Genomic DNA, 20,920 nt, shown 5'->3' with positions numbered 1-20,920 from the left:
TCATAAAACCCATTTAAAATTATCTGTCACAGTGGCGCTCTAAAATCATCTGTCACAATTACGTCACCTGTCATGACTAGTTAAGAAGCTTAAGGCCCATTTTCACGGTACACTTTGGATGATCATCCCGGATGAATCATCCAAAGTGATTACGACGATGAAAGTAATTAGCGTTTACATGGATCACCAAGACTGAACTAGTCTGTTCACTTACAAATGGCGCCGACTGAAGTTGTACGTGCTGGAATTGGCATAATAAGTGAATATATTTTAAATGAACTTAGACATGTACTTGAAAAACAGAAGATTAGAAAAAAACGACGTTAGTGGGTAAGGCCGTGGATAATTCGACGCTACAAAATGGGGGCGTCAACGTGTTTGTTAAAGGAATGGTCTACAAAAGATCAAGCCATGTTAAAAAACCATCTAAAAACAAAACACAACGTACAAACACAACAACTACGCACTTTAAATGCGACAATAAACAACCACGTGGACATGTTGCCGCCGTTCACTAGTCACTGCCGATGAATCACATCAACAAATGCATGTTTACATGGTTCACTTTGGATGATTCATCCGCGATGCATCCCCTAAAGTGAACAAAAGTAGAACTCGGTTCAACTTCGTTCAATATTCATTTTGGATGATCATTTGCGATGATTAATAGTTTACACGATTCATTTATTTTTCACTTTGGATGATTCATCCGGGATGATCATCCAAAGTGTACCGTGAAAACGCGCCTTTACCTTCGTTTATTTCCTCCCTCCAAATTTCACTATTATAGCTATAACCGTTCAAAAGATACGAGGGGGGGTACGGACTTTTGACTAGCACTGTATATTACGGACAATGATGTAAATTGGACATTGACGTTAAAGACCGGGCATTGTCGTGAATATCCATTCTCCCTGGTTATTAGCGACAATGCCCGGTCATTAACGACAATAACATTAGCTATTGGCCAATATAAAAAAAATATAACCTAACACTGCGGTTTTCATCAATAACCAGTCAACAACAACAGTGGCCATAAGCAAATGTCTAATGTTGATAAATAAATAAAATATGCATGATGTTCTATTATTTTTAATTTAAGATATCTTTTGAAGGCTAATCATTTTTAGTTTGACAAGATAGTGAACCATGACATTTTGTAACACTTTTAACATAAAATAACGAGTAATTTCAGCACGAGCACAGAAATGAAGCAATTAATAAACATAATCTAGCTTTTAGTCTAAATTTCAACATTGACCTATTAACAACGGGCATTGTTGACATTGATCGGAAAATGATAGAAATATTCTCAAGAATTTAAAATTATCATCAACGTCAAATTTTTATGGAAAATAACGTTGATGTCCGACTATTGTCGACAATGACTAATTTAACAGGCCAGATCGATATTGACCGGATATTAATGTTATTGACCGGATGTACATTATTGCCCGTAAGATATAAATTATTTATCCAATTTTATATTTTTTATCAAAAATTGAAGAAAAATCTTTTACGTAAAAGGTATATTTATTTTAAAAACCCCAAAAAAGAGCTACAAATACAATACCGAACGTTTTCGTTTTAAAGAGAGCATCATCAGTGTTCTTTGTCTAAAATAAGTATAACCATAATTAGTGAAGACAAAGGTAAAATTTAAAAGGTTGACTAAGATAAAAATTTAGGTTATACTTACTAACTCTACATTCTAAGTCACCAAAAATGGACCGCGTTATGTAGTAACGGATTAAGCGCCAAAATTCAAATTCCAGATAATAGTGCCATCTTGCAGCTAGGGTGCAAACCTATGTATAAAAATATGTTTTTTGTCAAAATATACATAATAAAGTGGTTTTTAAATACCTGTATTATATGTTGTTTTATTAAAAAAAAAACATTAAGATTTGTAATATCGAATTAAAAGCCAAGTTGATTTTAAAGAATTAAAAACTCTTACAACAAAACTTGAAATACCAAATCAAGCGCCAATAATAGTATATTAGTCGAGGAAATGAAGCTGAAAAAATGGCAAAACCTCGCAATTTTTTCGTCCAGCATCGATTTGTACAAAAATTTGAGTTTAGGCTCATTACACCCTATAATTTATTTTCTATATTGAGCCATTGTACGCTTTTGGTTTTTTAAGGGTGAAAACTACCCCTAATTTTAAAAAATTATAAAATAACATTTTAAACCTTTATCTTGTCAACATTTGGTTCTTATTAGTTACATAATGATTGTTTTATGCTTTAAGATATACTATCATAATATTTCAACCCTTGAAACCACCCTTGTTGGAGCTATATATAAAAACTTTACTTATTCTAAAAAAATAATTTCGGCTTGCATCGATTTACATAAAAATTTGGGATTAGGATCATATTACCCTGTACTTCATATTCTATATCATGCTTAAGGGCGTTGATTATTTTTGGGGGTGTAAACTACCCCTTATTGTCAAAAATTATATAAAAACATTGTAAACTTTAATATGGGTAAAATTTGGTTTTGATTGCTTAAATAATGATTGTTTTATACTTTAGGATATAATATCATAATATTTCAACCCATAAAAACCACCCTTAATAACATTACAGTTTTTATAAGTAGATATTTTAATAGATCTATACAGAAAAAAAAAAGAATTAAAGAATTGCAAAAACATTTATTTACACAAAAAAACGAATTTACAAATATGTACAAATACAAATACAAATACAAATAGTTTCTTAATCATCTTCCAGTATACGAACCGGTTCTGTGGTATTATACATACATTGAAAATTATCCATAAGCGGACTATCCGAATTTTTTGAAAAAAAAAATCGTTTTATAAACATAGCTTCTTCATTTTTGGCGATAAAAAGTTTTTTCGAAAATGACTTTGTAGGATTTTTGAAGAGTTATAAAACTGTGTAAACTAAATTCCGTAAGATCCCTTAGTGTTTAATTAGGGTGGCTTTAAAAGGCTCGAATAAGTGAGTGTTTTCTCGTAAATAGAGGTTTTAAACAGCCATATCTCGCTACCTGTTTATTGCAATGAAAATCTGTGCACAAGAAAATTTTAGTTATTAAAAAAGCTACAATTTAGTAGTCCATATTTTTTTCGCATCTCCAGTATTTTCGGAGATATTTTGAAGTAAATGGTGAAAAATGGGAAATTCCAAAAAATTAATTTTTCTTTAAACTCCAATTTTTCTAAAATTAGGCCTTTTAAATAGGTCAAACTTCTTGGGTGTATTGATAATACAAATATAAAAGGAATTACAAAAAGGTGAAGGCCAATTTTTAATTAGGAGGGTAGTTAGGGGGTTGTTTTCACTGATTTTTTCATAGAGAAAAGCAGGTACCGCTTTTTTTGATCATAAGTTGCTAAAATTTTCAGGCTAGAAACTTTTTATTATTACTTTTTGAAAGGCTAACTGTATACTTGAAAAAAGAGTATTTAAATTTTTCTCGAAAAATGCAAAGTTTTTCCGTTATTTGACTTTGAATGTTTCAAATTATACATTTGACGAAAACAGCTAACTTTTAACATGCCGTATCTCGGTTTGTATTGGTCTTAAAGATATCAAAGAAAAAGAATTTGGTTTGTGTTACTAAAAGATACAATTTTAATATCTAGAGTTTTTTTGATTAAATGCATATTTGTCGAGGTATTCTCAAAAAACCCTCTAAAAAAGTCAATTCTTTCATCGAAAAACTGTTACTTTCAAGCGCGAATAATTTGAAAAATATTAGTTTTACGAAGAAAATGTAAAAAACATTTTTTTCTTAGAATTACTTTTTACATCGATTTGCATGGTTAAAATTTAATAAAAAATTCCCGCCCCCGAGATGGGGTGGCAACCACCCCCAAGGTTATAGCGTACAGCGGCATGATATAGAAAATGATCCTTGGGCTATTCTGTACATTCTGTGAAAATTTCAATTAAAGCCATGCTGGACGAAAAAATTGCGAGCCAAAATGCTTCATTTCCTCGACTATATAATCCAGGGGTGGGCAAAAGCCGGCCCGCGGGCCGTATCCGGCCCTTTTGCTTACTTTATCCGGCCCGTTGAGGAATCCCACAAGCAAGTTTTTTTAAGAGCATAGGCGCATTGTTTTTTAAATGCATTCATTTTTTTCGAATTCTGAGAAAACTAATAAGTATTTTTGAAAAATTTAAACGCTGAATGAAATATTAAATTATTGCTGAGGGCCGAAAGTCCCTGAAAATTTCTATGTTTATTTTAATAAGTCACAGGGGTGAAAAAAAAAAGAGAAAATTGCTTTTTAATTTTAAATACCTCATTCAAAAGAAACTGTTTGTTTATTCTAAGGGATTTTCGGCCCTCGGTAATAATGTAATTTTTCATTCTGCGTTTAAATTTTTCAAAAATATTTTTTAGTTTTTTCAGAATTTGAAAAAAGGAATGCATTTAAAAAGCATTGGTCCGAAATTTTGCGCCTACGCTCTTCATCTCTTTTATGCGATTTTGTTGAAATCAACAGTATTAGTGTTTGTAGTGTTCAATGAAATGAATCTCTATCTTCTGCTTTTCTTAAAAGCATCTATGTTTAACCCAGTCCAGGGGTGAATATTTTTCGGATTTTCTTCTAAAAAGCCACATCTCAAAAGCTTCCAGCTTTTTCATTAAGTCAGCATTAACAATCCAATAAACGAGAATAGAGTGGACATACCATTCTTATTATTATCCCGGTTTTTTATAGGGTTCTCTGCCTTACGGTTCCCAGTTTCCAGCTTCGTTCATCCGTGGTTGCGTTCACCAGGGTTAAAGTTCCTTTTTGACATACCTTCTGAATTCCACAAAGCTAGGATTGTTTCGGCCCTCCTCTCTTCTTTCTCTTGGCGTCAATTTTAAAATTTGTTTTGGCAGCCTGTCGTCGTCCATTCTTTCTACAGGACCATACCAGATCAGTTGTCTCCTTTGAATTTCGTCGATTATGGTTGACTTGACATAACGTGTTACCATTCGATATCAGATTTGCAGATTGCATCTTTGGTTACTCATAAATTTCCTTATCTTTATAAAGGCTGCTCTTGAATTTCTGAATTTCATTTTTTATCTGGATACACATTTTTTTATTTTTATCATACATATCATACATATTTTTTTTATCACATTAAAAATTTAGTAATTTTACTGGGAACAAATGGTTCGCATTTACACCCACAGCCAACTAAGACAATTTATTATTATTATTTTCTATTATTAACAGTCAAATGTCTTTGTCCAAATTCTTTGAAATAATACTTATAGTATTCTTGTCAAAAAAATTTCTTGGGCAGAGAAAAACATCCACCAAAAACATTAGCGTGTGCGCAGCGTACATACTGGGTATGGTATAGGTCTCCGGCCCGGGAGACATTTTGAAAATTTCATTTTGGCCCGCGCTTAAAAGTATTTGCCCACCCCTGATATAATCTAATGTCAAAAACAAAAATCCGCATCTTTTAAGTGTAATAACGGATCAAGCGCCATTAAATAGTCGGTTAGATTCTTCTTCAATTTTTGTAATTAATGGCATACAGCCAGCCACAGGAAATTCTTCTTTGTGGATTTTTTTATCATGTATTTTTTCTATTTTTTTTAACTTATTATTGACTTTATTTTTTATAACTCCTCCAAATACATCTTTGTCGTTTAAAATTAAACCATTTAATTTTTGAAATAATTTTCGAAGTTCTTTAAATGCAATTTCCAAATTTTGATACGCAGACATTTTTAGCAGACAAAGCAGTCAGCTAAATTTCTTAACAATGCCGACTTGAATTATAGCATTTATCTTCAAAGGACTCCCGCAGGCACAGCCGAATGATCGTTTCTGAGACTAACATCCGAAAATTGTAAGTAAGTCGTCTCACTTCCGCAGATAAATTTGTCAAATATTTTGGTAATAAAATTCTTATTGCTTGTGCTTTAGATTGAGTTGAAAAGAAATTCGTAAAAAATTTTGTCAGGCCATTCGAAAGATACGTGTTGGATAATTTATTTTCGTCTACAAAAAATATTCTTAGAGATATCCGTCAAACCAAAAGTTTGGTTTCTCGCCTACTCATAAAGTATAAAGTATTTTTTTCTATGGATGCTATACAATGTGCAACTTCTCTCACTACTTACATACATTCAAAACGAACAATTTCTCAGGCAGTGAGAAAAGTCGGCCATTGCAGTGAGAAATATTTTTTCTCATGGGTTCACCGCAGGTTTACATACATATGATCGCCATTTCCATGGTAACATGCACAATACAAACACAATTATTTCTGTCAAACAAGATGTCAAACAAATTGTCAAAACTTATCAAAAATTACCTTTTAAGACTGTTCAGCTGTGAATTATAATTTTAAATAAATAAAGTATATAAATATTAAGAATATTAAATACCCATGTGTATATATGTATTTGATTTAAATTTAGGCATATAATATACCTAAAACCACCTAAATTATTTAATTTTGAAGTTTGAACTCTTTACAAAAACGCATCCATAGAAAAAGTACAGTGTACAACACGAGAGAAAATGACATATTTCTCTCTCACTTTAGATTGCGATACTCCACTCGACTCGATACTCGATATCAATATGACCAAAATTAGTACTATCGAAAGAACATCAATATAAATAAAACACAATTTTTAATAAAACCATTTTGTTCTATTAATTATTATATTTATTTATTATTTTATTATTATTATATATTTATTGATTATTATTAAATATAATATATATATATATATATATATATATATATATATATATATATATATATATATATATATATATATATATATTTAAAAACATAAGATGTAGATCTTTGAAACACACTCAGTGAACCAAAGATCTATGAAATCTAATTTTTTTAAAACAATTTTTAAAAAACCAACAATTTTTCCACATTCTCTATTTCATCTATTTTATATATATATATATATATATATATATATATATATATATATATATATATATATATATATATATATATATCTGTTAGACATTTTCAAAAATGCCATTTGACATACATCATTTTTTAAAATATTTTACCATTTTTCAATTTATACTCGATTTTTAGAACAATTTTTTATATATAGTTTTTAATTTTAATTTTTATATACGATTTGTACCAGGACAAAATTTCGTTTTATATGTCAGTGTTTAACAACTAGGCTCAACATCCTCAAATAATGTAAGTACAAACATATAAGTAACTCTTTAGTAAGATTGTTTTGTGATGTGCAGTGTTTTTAGTGAAAGTATTGACTCTGCATTTCTCAAAACAATTTTTTGTTGTTTTTGTGTTTTTGGGGATCCTCGACACCTGGTTTAGTGAGAGGAAACTATGGTGTTCTGGATTTTTGGTAACACAAGGATAGCAATTATTATTGATTTCAGTTAGCCTATTTGTTAAATACTGTCTATTTATGATTGTAGTTTCCCTGATGATGAAAATAAACATTTTCGAAAGCTTGGAACTATTATAAAGAGTTTTCTTTGAGATTGCTGCTACCCCAATATTTCAGCCTTGTTTCCTAACTGTTCAGCAAATATTATATACCTGTTAACTATATATATATATATATATATATATATATATATATATATATATATATATATATATATAATAGCACTAAAGGCCTTAGAGGCCCATGGCTTGAAAAGTTTGTTCGTTCTTCATTTTTACTTTTCTTTAGGTACCTAGATCTTCTCTGGCTTGGTATGTGATTTTTCTCCATTCCTTCCTGTTACTCATTTTTCTTCTCTGACCTTCTAACCCCATTTTTTCCATATCTTTTTCGACCTCTTGCTTCCATCTATTTTTCGGTCTTCCTTTTCTCTTTTTTGAGGCTATGTTGTAGTTTAGTACCCTTTTTGGAGTCCTCGCGTTCGGCATCCTTTCTATGTGACCTCGCCATCTAAGTCTCTGTGCCTTTATCACTCCTATTATATTAGGTTGATGGTATAATTCCTTTAACTCATTATTTGATCTTCTTAACCATAAACCGTCCCTTATTATTCCTCCATATATCTTCCTCAGGATTTTCCGTTCCCAGATCTCCAGTAAACTTTGTTCATTTTTTGTCATTGTCCATGTCTCACTGCAGTATGTTACTATTGGTTGGATAGTTGTTTTGTATAACTGTATTTTTGCCTTTCTTGATAAAAACTTGCTTTTCAGCATTCCATTAAGCGCATGTACACTTTTGTTGCCTGCCATTATTCGAGCTTGTATTTCTTCTTTAATATTCGGTTTACGTGATATTATTGCTCCTAGGTATGTAAATCTTTCTACCATTTCGAATTCGTATGATGTTCCTTCTTCTACTTCTACTTTAAGCTTTTGTCCATTCCTGAACTGACCATCTGTCCATTCCCTACATTTTGTTTTAGTTTCATTTATGTGGAGTCCCATTTTCTTCGCTGCTTTTACTATTCTCTGTACTATTTCCTGTAGCTCTTTTGTTCCTCTTGCAAGCAACACCACATCATCCGCAAATGCCAAAACTTGGTGTCGTCTTTGATATAGGAGTGCTTCTCTATTGATTTTTGCTTCTCGCATTATTTTTTCTAGGCATAAGTTAAAGAGTAATGATGACAAAGGATCGCCCTGCCTTACTCCTTCATTTACTATAAATGTGTCTGATGATTGGTTGTTTATTTTGACTCTATTTTCTGTATTTTCTAACGTAATATGTATCATGTTGCGTAACTTTCTGCTAACTCCCAATTCCTCAAGCGCCTGCTTTAAATTCTTCCTCTTTATTCTATCGTACGCTTGCTGGAAATCGATGAATAGCGCTATCGTTGGTAGGTTGTGTTCATAGCTTTCTGCTTGTAATTCTCTGATTACGAATATTTGGTCCGTTGTGCTTCTTCCTCGTCTAAATCCGCACTGATATTCACCTATTATATTTTCCGCTTCTTTTTCAAGTTTATCTTTTATGGATTTTGATAAGATTTTATACATGGTATTTAGTAATGCTACTCCTCTGTAATTACTACATTCTGTTTTGTCTCCTTTTTTGTGCAATGGGCAAATAATTGCTTCCTTGCAATCTTTTGGTATCCGTTCTATTCTCCATATCTCTTTTATGATCTTGTATATCCACTCATGTAGCAATTTTCCACCATATTTCATCATCTCTGCTGTTATATTATCGCTTCCAGGACATTTGTTATTCTTCAAATCTTTTATGATTTCCTCAATTTGTTCTTTGCTGGGTGAATTATCTTCTATGTCTTCTAAGTTTTCATTTCCTTCTTCTGCTTCCATGTATTCTCTTTGGTTTGACTTATTCTTGCCATTTAGTAACTCGTCAAAATACTCTTTCCATCTCTCTACTCTTTCTGCTTCACCGCTTATATTATTCCCCGCTTTGTTTTTAACGAATATTGGTTTTTGTTGGTATCCTCTTTTCACATTTCTGGCACCTTGATACAGGTTTCTTATTTCTTTATTTCTGTAGTTCTCTTCTATTTCTTTTAGCTTATTTTCTACGTGTTGTCTCTTCTTTTCTCTCAGCAATCTCTTTACTTTATTTCTTTGCTCTATATATTTATTCTTCGTCTCTGTCGTTTCTTTCATTATCATTTCCATCCTTAATGATTTTCTTAGTTCTATTTCGTTCTGGCATTCTATGTCGAACCACTCCTTTCTCTTTTTATTCTCCTGTTTATTACACTCTTTTGCTGCTTTGTTCATTATTTGCTTTATGATGTCCCAGTTGTTTTCTGTTCGTTCTTCTGTTTGTATCTTTTTTAGTTCTCTTTCCATTGTTTCCCCATACGTTTCTTGCTCTTTCTTTGTTGCTAATCGAATTGGTTTATTTATATATTTCTTTACCTTTATTTTGTTTTTGTTTTCTGGTATCAGTTGTTTCATTTTGATGCCCACCATGTAATGATCAGAGTCGGCATCTGGTCCTCTGTATGTTCTTATCTTCTTTATACATTGCTGTTCTTCTTTTTCAATCAGCACGTGATCTATTTGGTTTTTAGTCTTTCTATCTGGCGATATCCATGTTTCCTTATGTATTTCTTTTCTTTCAAAATATGTGCTCATTATGATCATATTTTTTTCTCTTGCGAAATCTATGAGAAATTGTCCGTTCTCATTAGTTTCATTGTGTTTGCTATGCTTTCCTATTGTCGGTCTAAACACTTCTTCCTTCCCTATTTTGCCATTAGCGTCGCCTAAAATAATTTTCATATCATATCTGGGTATACTTTCGATTGTTCTGTTTAGTTCACTGTAGAAACATTCTTTAACATCATTATCTTTTTCTTCGGATGGAGCGTGAATATTTATGAGGGTGATTTTTTGGTATTTTCCTTTGATCCTGATAGTACATATGCGGTCTGATATCGGTTTAAACTCTACTATTGCTTCTTTTAGTTCTTTTCTTATCATAAAACCTGTGCCTAATATTCGATTCTTTCCACCGCTGTTAAAAAACAATGTATCTTCTATTTCTAATATATCATTTCCCAGCTGTTTCGTCTCCTGCAAGGCTACTATGTCAAATTGGAACTTTTCGATTTCTCTCGCAAGATGTTTAAGTTTACCTTCGCCATATGTGCCTCTTACATTCCATGTTCCTAAAAGTAAGTATTCTTTTCGACATGTTTTCTTGTTTTTTGGTCCGGTTTTTGTTTTTTTCCTCTTGTTTCCTTTTTTTGTATTATCACTATCCTTTTTCTGTGCTTGTTTCGTCAACGTTATTCCTATGGTACAGTTATTTGTTAGTTTTTTGATGCTGTTTTGATCATTGTGCCCTCTTTGTCGTTCCACTTCCATTCGATGTTATTTACCCATATTTTTTTTACTCCAATTTTGACTTCATTTCCTTTATTTCTTTCTTCCTGGGCAATGTTTCTAATTGTTTTCTGTATATCTCGTTCTTTTATCGTTGTATCTTCGTTGATATATACCTTGTGCTCTTTAATTTCTTTTAGCTTGTACTTTTTTTCCATTATTTTTCTTTTTTCCTCTTGGTTTTCTAATTCAATTAGACATGTTTTTTCGCCTAGCTTGTGAGCATTTCTTATTTTCACCTCTATTCCTAAGTGGTGTTTGATGAAATTGTTGATTTTTCCTTTTAACCGTGCTTGCTCATATGTGTCTATTGTTAGGCCGCTTATAACTACGTTGTTTATTCGTCGGTGTTTTTCCATAACTTCCATGTTTTTTGTTATTTCTCTGAGTCCCTCCTTGATCTCTTTATTTTCTTCTTTCAGTTCTGCATTTTCTTTTCTCAGCTCTCTGTTTTCCATAATGAGCTTTTCTATTGTTTCCTTACTTTCTTTTTGATTTCTTTTTATTTCCTTAATGTCATCGGTGAGGAGGCTCATCATTATTATTAATTGATCAATTTTTGACCCTCCTTCTGGATGTGTGTCATCACTCTCTAATTTTTCCATTTTCCGGCGCCAAACACTGTCTTCCACCTCAACAGTGCAGAGAAGACAGCGTCTACCGTATTTATTTTGTTTGTTTATTATCCGTTGTTATTTTCTGTGGTTATCCTGAAAGTCTTCTCACAACGGCAACGTCGCAATTTCAACGGTCAAGGTTTCGTTTCTACGCTTTGATGTTAGACAAGCTTATCAATTGTAGCGATCTTACTTTTTATAGGTCCTTGGTATTATTCCGATGCTATTTCACCGATTTTAAAGTTTTTTCTTATCACTGTCCTTAACTTAATGTCTTATATTATTCACTAGATACTTCCAATAATTTATTTCCCGTTACAACTCTCAGAAATTGAGTTTATTGCAGACGACAAATAAAATATGTGTTTACGTTTTGACTACAGTGTTGCCAATCAAATATAATATAGCGTAAGATTAATATATACATATTGCAATAATATACAATTCAACCCAACAATTTCAACTTATGGAAAATTTCCCAGACTCTTTGAAATGGGATTTAAAAAAATAATATCAACATAAATATTTGGCTTAAAAATAAATTGGATAATGCAATTTATCTTTTATTTTTACTACCATCAAAAAAAATTTATCATTAATTTTTAACACGTTTGTATATTTGTATAATAGGTACATTTTAACTCATTTAATACTTCCTGTATATGTGTATCGTTTTGAAAACGTTGGGAGATCTTTGGAGATTCGTATTTGTAATCGGTAATTCGATATTCATATTCAGAACATTATTTTCGGTTCACTTTCAATGTCAAGAGTCCAGTGTGAAAAATAGATGGTGTTTGCGTCTACTTCAACCAGATCATTCCTTATGTAAATATTATGATTACAAGTACCTTTTCAATGTATTATAACAAAACTTAATTGTTTGTGGCTGATGTGAGTTGGCACTTTCAGTTTGCTTCTTTATTTTTTTTTATTTTATTTGGGATACAGACAGGACAAACCCATAAAATTATCCACTACAGAATTTCAGATACATTTACAATTTTACAAACTGATCTATAACTACAAACTAAAAGTAAAAATATTCATTGAAGTAAGAACATAAATACAGAAAATGATATAATGTGTATGAACAAAAGAGAAGAAAAAAAAATGAGAAAATAAGCGATAATAATACCTACTGAATACACCAAACGACTAAGTTTCAAGAAAGTGATTCTTCAATAGTTTTTTAATCATATCCGCTTTATGAAAGAAGGTATCAATATCCACAACGCTAGACAATTTATTATAAGTATTTGTCATTCTATGAGCAGGTTAATTTAAAAAGTAATTTGTGCATGCTTGGTCCGTAACAAAAGTATAATTATTTCTAGTAGTGTGGCTTGGAGTACGAATTTTCAGGAAATTTATGAGGTCAATACAATCTACATTATTATTTAGGACTTTGTGAACAAATAAGACATCCACAATTTGTCTACTATGCTCAAGAGAAATTATTTTTAAATTAGAGCGAATGCGTTGTCTATCACTATCAGGATAAAACTTCCTTTTACAGTAGGAAATAAACTAATTTTGAATGGATTCTACTTTAGAGATGTATACCGAATAAAGCGGATTCCAAATAATAGAACCAAACATTAAAATACTATTGACATATGCCATATATAACGTTCTAATGGTAAAAGGGCTTTGTAACTCAAAACAAGTTCTATATATGAAGCCCAACTGCTTACTGGCTTTTCTAGTAATATTAGAGATATGTTGATCAAAGAGTAGCTTACGGTCCAAAAGTATACCAAGATCCTTAACGCTTTCTACTGCATGCAATACACAGTTAGAAATTTCATATGTGTTATAGTTTAAGTCAGGGCTGCTGCGAGAAAAATGTATATAATTACATTTTGAAACATTTAAAAACAGGTTATTTCTTACACAATAATCAGATAAATTGTTTAAGTCTTCTTGAAATTGAATTCTATCATTAGGACATGAAATATAGTGATATATCTTTAAATCGTCGGCATACATAATAAATTTAGCAAATTTAAAACAGGCAGAAATATCATTAACATATAAATTAAGAAGTAAAGGACCTAAATGGGACCCCTGAGGCACTCCTGACCTAGTGATCACAGCATTGGATTTAAAAGCCCCTAAAGTTACTTGTTGTGATCTATTTCTGACGTATGAGTCAAACCATCTTAATAAATTACCATGTATACCGATTTCAGATAGTTTCAAAACAAGAATCGAATGATCGATTTTATCGAAAGCTTTACTGATATCAGTATAAACTGAATCAACGCTTTTTCTCTCATTTAGACTTTGAAGTATGTATTCAATGTATAAGAATAAGTTTGTATCGACTGAACGTTTTTTCATAAAGCCATGTTGTTCAATATTAAGTAGGTTTTTTACGTCATAATAAAGAAAATCAGAAATTATACTTTCAAATACCTTACTAAAAATATTTAACTTAGAAATAGGTCTGTAATTTTCAACTTTGCTTTTATTTCCGGATTTATGAATTGGAATAATAAAAGCATTCTTCCATTTATCAGGAAATTGACCGGCATTAACCCGGCACCTGGCACGTGGGGTACTACCAGCACCCCATAACACATTTTTATCAAATATTTGGTATTTCAAGTTTGGTAACCGAGCTGTACGTCATAGTAGCTTTCTATAATATTATATAGCATATATGTGTTAGTGTTTGAAGTGGTTATTTAGTGTCATTCTGAACTTATAGCTCTAAAGTCGAATTGGGGTGTCATCATCTGGCACTTTAAGTTTTAAATTTTTTTGTATTTTTGATAAACAGGTCAAATTTACATTTTTTATTGAAATAACTGATTTAAATTATTAATATAGACTCTATGCTCACTAAATCTTAATTTTTTTAGATATTTTACTTGACTTCATTTATTATGGCTTGTTACTTGCTAATTTGCTTATAACACCTTTTTCATTTTATTTTTCAACTTTTATAACATATTAGTGGCTAATAAGTTAATAAAACATGTTTATTTATATTCTTGTGTTACTTAACACATTATTTTGTTTTTTAAACAAGTAGATCACATAAAATTGTTAAGGGGTGCTGTGAGCACCCCACGTGGCAGTTGGCGCCTTGCAAAGCCACGTGGCAGGTGCCGGGTTAAGTGATTTATTAAACAACAGAAATAAAGGTTCTGTTAGAGATTGTTTACAGTTTTTAATAAAATCAGTAGTTAGCTCATCTGGTCCAGGCCCTTTATGAGGTAAATTTTCAAGTTTATTTTCAATAATTTCGCGAGTAATAGTATATTTACAGATATTTAAAGGCGTGTTAGTGTAAATATTACCAAAATTGCTAACATTACTATGTACAAAAACAGAAGCAAAGTAATCAGAAAATACGTTACAAATTTTCTCTACGTCAGTAGTAGAGCCCTGAGCAGTAAGCAAACTGTTTGGAAAACTATTGGAATTTCTCTTATTTTTTACAAATTGCCAGAAGTATTTAGGATTTTCAGTAATATTGGTTTCAACGTTAGTTAAATTATTTTTTATAATCTTCATTTATTAAGAATTTAGATCTGCCCCGTAAAATTTTGAAGGTTAAATAATCTAAATTATTGTTGTATTTTTTCCATCGACTATGAAATTTAAGCTTTTCTTTAATAACTTTTATTGTAGAAGTAGAGAACCAAAGAGGGTATCTCTTGTGGTAATTAGGATATGTAGGTACATGCAAATCAATGATTTTATCAATAATATTATAAAACAAATTTACAGCTTCATTTATATCATTTAACTTAAATTTAGTTTTCCAATCAACTGCATATAAAGGACGGTTAATTTCATTAAAATTCGAGAGTTTAAAATTTCTTCGAGATTGGTTTAAAACCCTAGTGCAAATATTATAAGGAATATCTACATCAAACTCTAAAGTATTGTGAAATCTATCCTCGGGAACTAGTGGATTCGTAGACAAACATACATTTTTTATCAAAAAACTATTGTTAAATATAAGGTCTAAAGTATCACCTGATTTATTGACATTTGGGTTGTACTGAACCATACCAACCAAAGACATGGTGTCAACTAATAAGCTTGATCTAGGATCATTATAATTACTTGGTTTGCAGTGGTCATTCCCATATAGTAACCATTTAATTTCAGGGAGATTAAAGTCTCCACAAATGAAAAAAATATCATTAATATTATTTAGGTAGATATCAACAAGCTTATTACAAAAAAAAATTTAATGCAGCCATGTCTCTGGGAGGTATGTAAACACAACCCATTTGTACTTTTTGTTTATTCCGAGGAGCGATGGTGACCCAAACATCTTCTGCTTCAGAACACCAAGACTCCTCGGAATAGCTAGTAAGTTCCTCGGACACAGCTATAAGAACACCTCCTCCCGTAAGTTTGCTAGAAGAATTTGTCTCCCTTTCCCGTCTATACACTTTATAACAAGAAAAAATTTCTTCACTTAAAATTGATGTATTCAGCCACGTTTCCGTTAAACAAATTATGTTTTGTTCACAATTAAGAATATTGCGAAATACAATGCTAACTTTTGAATTTAATCCTCTAACATTTTGATACAAAAAAGACAGATTAGAAACACCAGCCATATCCATAAAAAAAATACAAAAAACAATGTCAAAAAAAAAATATGTAGTTTAATCCAACTTCTCGATATCCCCATCGCATGAACTTTTTATAATTCGGGATCTATCATCATTTCGCACAAATATGACTCCATTTCTTGTCCAAATATATTTGAATTGTTTTGATTCGAATTGATTTGAATTGTTTTATAAAATAAAATTTGAATTATGGTTTTGTTTGGAATAATTACTCGAGAATTATAATTACGATTGGGATCCAAAATAATACCTAACCTAATCCTAATCACCGTATAACCTATTAACCAGTTTTCACTTTAAAAAGAAAAACCGGTTATAACCGGAAAAAAAAAACAACCGGTAAAACGGTTGTTGCGAAGTAAAAAAACCGGTTTTAGGTTAAAACCGGTAGGTTTTTCCCATCCCAATTTATAATTTAAGGATACTTTTTGAAATAAATTATGTTATATAGTCATATACGGTTTTATTATTTAATGACAAAAGGTAGCAAATGTTATAGGGAGGAAGGATTTTATGTTTGATTAAATTTTTTATTAAGTCATCAGTTTGTTGTACATTATATTTTGTACGTTCAAAGAAAATATGGTTTAAATCTGTTTCCTTTTGATAATCTTCACATAAATTGGAACTTACAATTAATTCTAAGTTTTGCCAGATCGACCGGATACCACGCGTGTCCAGATTCCTTTCTGATAATTGATGTAATGTATCTACGTTGGACAGAGTAATTTTTAAACCAAAATTCACTTGGGATTGTGGGTTGCGCATATTGTGAGTGGGAATGTTGACTATATTCATAATATTCTTGTTTCCACTTATTGTTTAGATCATTCTTGATTTTTATAAATACATCTGGAATGCAGAGCTTATAAATAATCTGTTTTCACACCAGAATCAATGGCTTTCTTAGCTAATATATATACATGCTCATTACACTCGAGCCCTACGTGAGCTTTAATCCACAAAATTCTAACTGTTCCTTTCTCATGATGTAATTCAAAAATTATTTTTTTGGTTAAAAGAATGTATATATTTGTGTTTTTACTGGGAAAAAACATAGTCTCAATGGCTAAAAGCACCGATAAAGAATAAGATGCAATTGTTGCGGAGCTGTTATTGGAACTCTTAAAATACGTTAATGCTTCATTAATTGCTATGGCTTCAGCCGAAAAAATTGAAAAATTATAATCCAGTTTAAACATGTTTTCTATACTTTTTAAGGGGATATAAAAGCGCATCCAGTGCCAAAAGAAGACTTTGATGTATCTGTGTAAATAACTGTTGATTATGGCCAGTTTTCTAATCAATTTCTTAAAATATTGAAGCTGATTGCAGTGTTGTCATGGTACCTTGGTTTAATTACCGTAATAGTTTGCAAAAAAGCATAAAAATCTTCAAATTTTGAGCTATTTTAATGTATGTGAGTTGGTGTAATCGCAATTTTAGAGTTTTCTAAAAGCCCCAAAAAGTGGATGAGATTTGGTTGGAGTTGACTTCATAGTACCTAGGCAAATACGTAATACTGTATTTTGAAACACGTCTATTTTTCCCAAAATATACTTAGCTACTGAAGCATAAAAAACACATCCATAATATATCATTGATCTTATGTATGATCGATAAAATAGCAATGCCGTTTCTACATCGGCTCTTTACCAAGTTTTAGAATATTATTAGGTTAAAATACAAAAAAAAACACATAACATGATATTAACATATTCAGACACGAGGAAGTGTTTGCTACATTTATTTGCTTATGTTTAGAGGCCCATTTATCTTTATGGCATTATTTTATTATCCATTGTTCGATCATGTTTAAGTATTATTAACATACAAACTACATTATTGTTAAACTAACCTTTATATCACGGCTACGAAAACATACTTGACAAGCCATTACTGTCTTTGTATTGAACCCAAATAAGTATTTATAGTAATATTGTCCTTATATGCTTAAAAACTCAACAAATATTAAACAAATACACGATATTATACGAAAATTCTACAAAAATATACGGAAATACAACCAAAAACAACTGTCAAACATGACTTTGTCGTACGAGTGACGTAGGCATTCCCCTCCCCCTCACTTCCCCAACATAGTTACGTGACAACCTACCCCTATCTATGAACTTTGTTATAGGATATAGTATTATAGTAGGGGAGCAGAGGCGTGCGGTCCAAGAAAGCGGGGGAAGCACCGCTTCCCTATAATCCCATATAAGAAAATACATATATTATTAATTAGTATTTAATTATCAACAATGTTTCCCTAACCTAAGTTATCTACATATTCTGTAGGCAATAGCCATTGAAACATTATTAAAAATTTATCGCATACGAACGGGCTCAAAATATGCACACAATTCAACGATTCAGTCCGGTCCTGACGGAAGTGCATCCCGGAATCGCTACTTGTCATGCAAAAATTGGTCAGAGTTTAATACCCTTATCCGCTAGTCATGTTCCTTTCACGCGAATTTTGATACCCCTGGAAGCGATCGTCCGAGCGCTTACGATTCCGAAAACGAGATGGAGAGACTGTTACTGCTGCTATAAGGGGTAGGTATTTAGGTACAATGGCCTAAAGAAAATTTTGATTTCAATTTTTTGCTTAATATTTTTAGTAATATTTTATTTGACATTTTGAGATTTTTCCTTTTACTGATATTTTATAGTAGCTACGACATTTTACAGACGACGTCAAGTGACATTGCATTTTAACACAATTTAATGACTTATGATGATCAAAAAATGAGCTGTTTAAAACTATTTGGGATAAGGCTGAAAATATAATGCTATGATGATTGATAATGTCGTCGAAAGAGAGACCTATCGACGATTATATATCGAAATTTTTGATAATATTCTACAACAAATGAATTATCATTTTGAAAATTTTAAAGGAATAAAATATGTAGAAATATATAATTTTAATATGTCTAATTATAATTCATCAAAATCTCCCACATAGGTATTTAATTCAGTACGATTAAATTATGATTTTTTTGATATTCTAGCTTTGCATTCTCAGTTAAATATCATATAAAACACCTGATATTAGTGATAAAGAAATACTTAGGAATCGGTTGAATTTTCTGAATACTACTGGTTTAAATAAGTCTCTGCGTGAAGTGGTCAAGTTGTGTGAATTAGTTGGTACTAACTATCCCAGCTACAAGAGGGTTGCAAAAAACATGTTTTTTTAATTGTATACAAAACACATGTTTTTTTTTGTTTTAAACGTTTTTTTTTTCTTGTTTTAAACATGTTTTATTTCGTTTTTAAATTTTATGTTTTAAACTAATAAAACATGTTTAAAACACATTTTTTTTATTTTAAACATTTTTTTTTAAACATGCGTTTTTTATTTGAAATTTTAAACAAATTATTTATTTATTTGTTTTAAAGATTTGTTTGTTTTGAACAAATAAATCATTGTTTAAATCATATTTTCTTTAACATAATAGGTAAGAAACCCAATTGAAATTAGGAGCTATTGCCTGGGGGAACCCATACTATATACTATAATTTATAAATTCGCATTGCAAGTTGACTATTGCAATAACGCCTACTGTAAGTTATTTTGTGGTGTTCAGTTTTTTGAAACATGCAAATGGCGAATTTTTTTACGTGATACGAAGGAGCTTCAAGGAGTGTATGGAAATGGCTTTGACCATTTCAATAAAGAAACAGAAATTTTCAGACAATAAATTATCATCCAGAAGCATTGCCAATTATTATTAATTACCAGGCAAAGTGTGTACTCTTTAAACTAAACCATATATTATGTTTTCAAAACATTTATGTAATACTATATACATGGTGGCGTTCTATGAAAAATATAAATACTACAGGATTGGAACTTGCTTAACAGCTCCACAGAGCTAATGCATCGTCAGCCAACATAGGAAAGACTCTGCTCCTCAACATACGCTTTGTCGTTTGGACTATTCCAAACTACGTAATCGGCTAGCAATGTCAAAGCTGCTAAGTTGGTTTCAATTTTTAAAGAGCTTAATTCCATCAGTGATGACGTGACTGATCAGATATCAGATCGATAATTTTAGATTACAAGATTAGGAATAGTTTTGAGAAATTTATTAACTCTTTTAAATGTTTTAATGTAAATGTTTTAAGTTTCCAATTTTTATTACGTTCCGTTTATTAATAAATAAATAATATGTATGTTAAAAAGTTTGTAAAATATATTTAGAGATTTTTTTTCATATCTATTTATTATTCTAATAAAGAAAATGTAAAAGAAAACGCTTGTTTTTTAAGTGTTTTAACCTGTTTTAAACAAAAACTGTTTAAACATAAACAAATGTTTAAAACATGTTTAAAACAAAACGAAACAACCCTGAGCTAGAAGTACATCAGTTGAACCAAGTTTTTCAGTATTAAAACGCATTAAAAGTTTTACAATAAATTTCACAAGCGAAGACAGACTTTCCAAGTTAGCGCTATTATCCATTGAAAAAGAGTGCATTAAACACTTATCAGAAAATCCAAAATTTCACGACGATGTTATCGACAAAAAATTTGCATTGGTTGATAGGAGGATAGGACTCAAGTATAAGTAAATAAATGTCATATTGTTGAAAGCTGTGTGTTATGGAAGGTGATTCGAAATCAGAATATAAAAACAATTTTGAATAGAACTTTTCTTTTTAAGTTTAAAGAAACCAAGCCTAGAGCAGGGACTCGAGCCTGAGCAAGCAGTACAGATCGACGATAAGTCACTAGATATACGATATACCAAGTCACTAACCTGCATTGATTGGGGTAGGATTTAGTTTGTGAGTCCTTGTATCCAGGACTCCCACGTAATAAGCACTTTGCTGATAGAGAGCCCCTATAGCGCATCAGA

This window comes from Diabrotica virgifera, chromosome 4, assembly GCF_917563875.1.
Source record: "Diabrotica virgifera virgifera chromosome 4, PGI_DIABVI_V3a".
In the NCBI taxonomy this organism is placed as follows: Eukaryota; Metazoa; Arthropoda; class Insecta; order Coleoptera; family Chrysomelidae; genus Diabrotica; species Diabrotica virgifera.
This window is presented reverse-complemented; position numbering follows the sequence as displayed.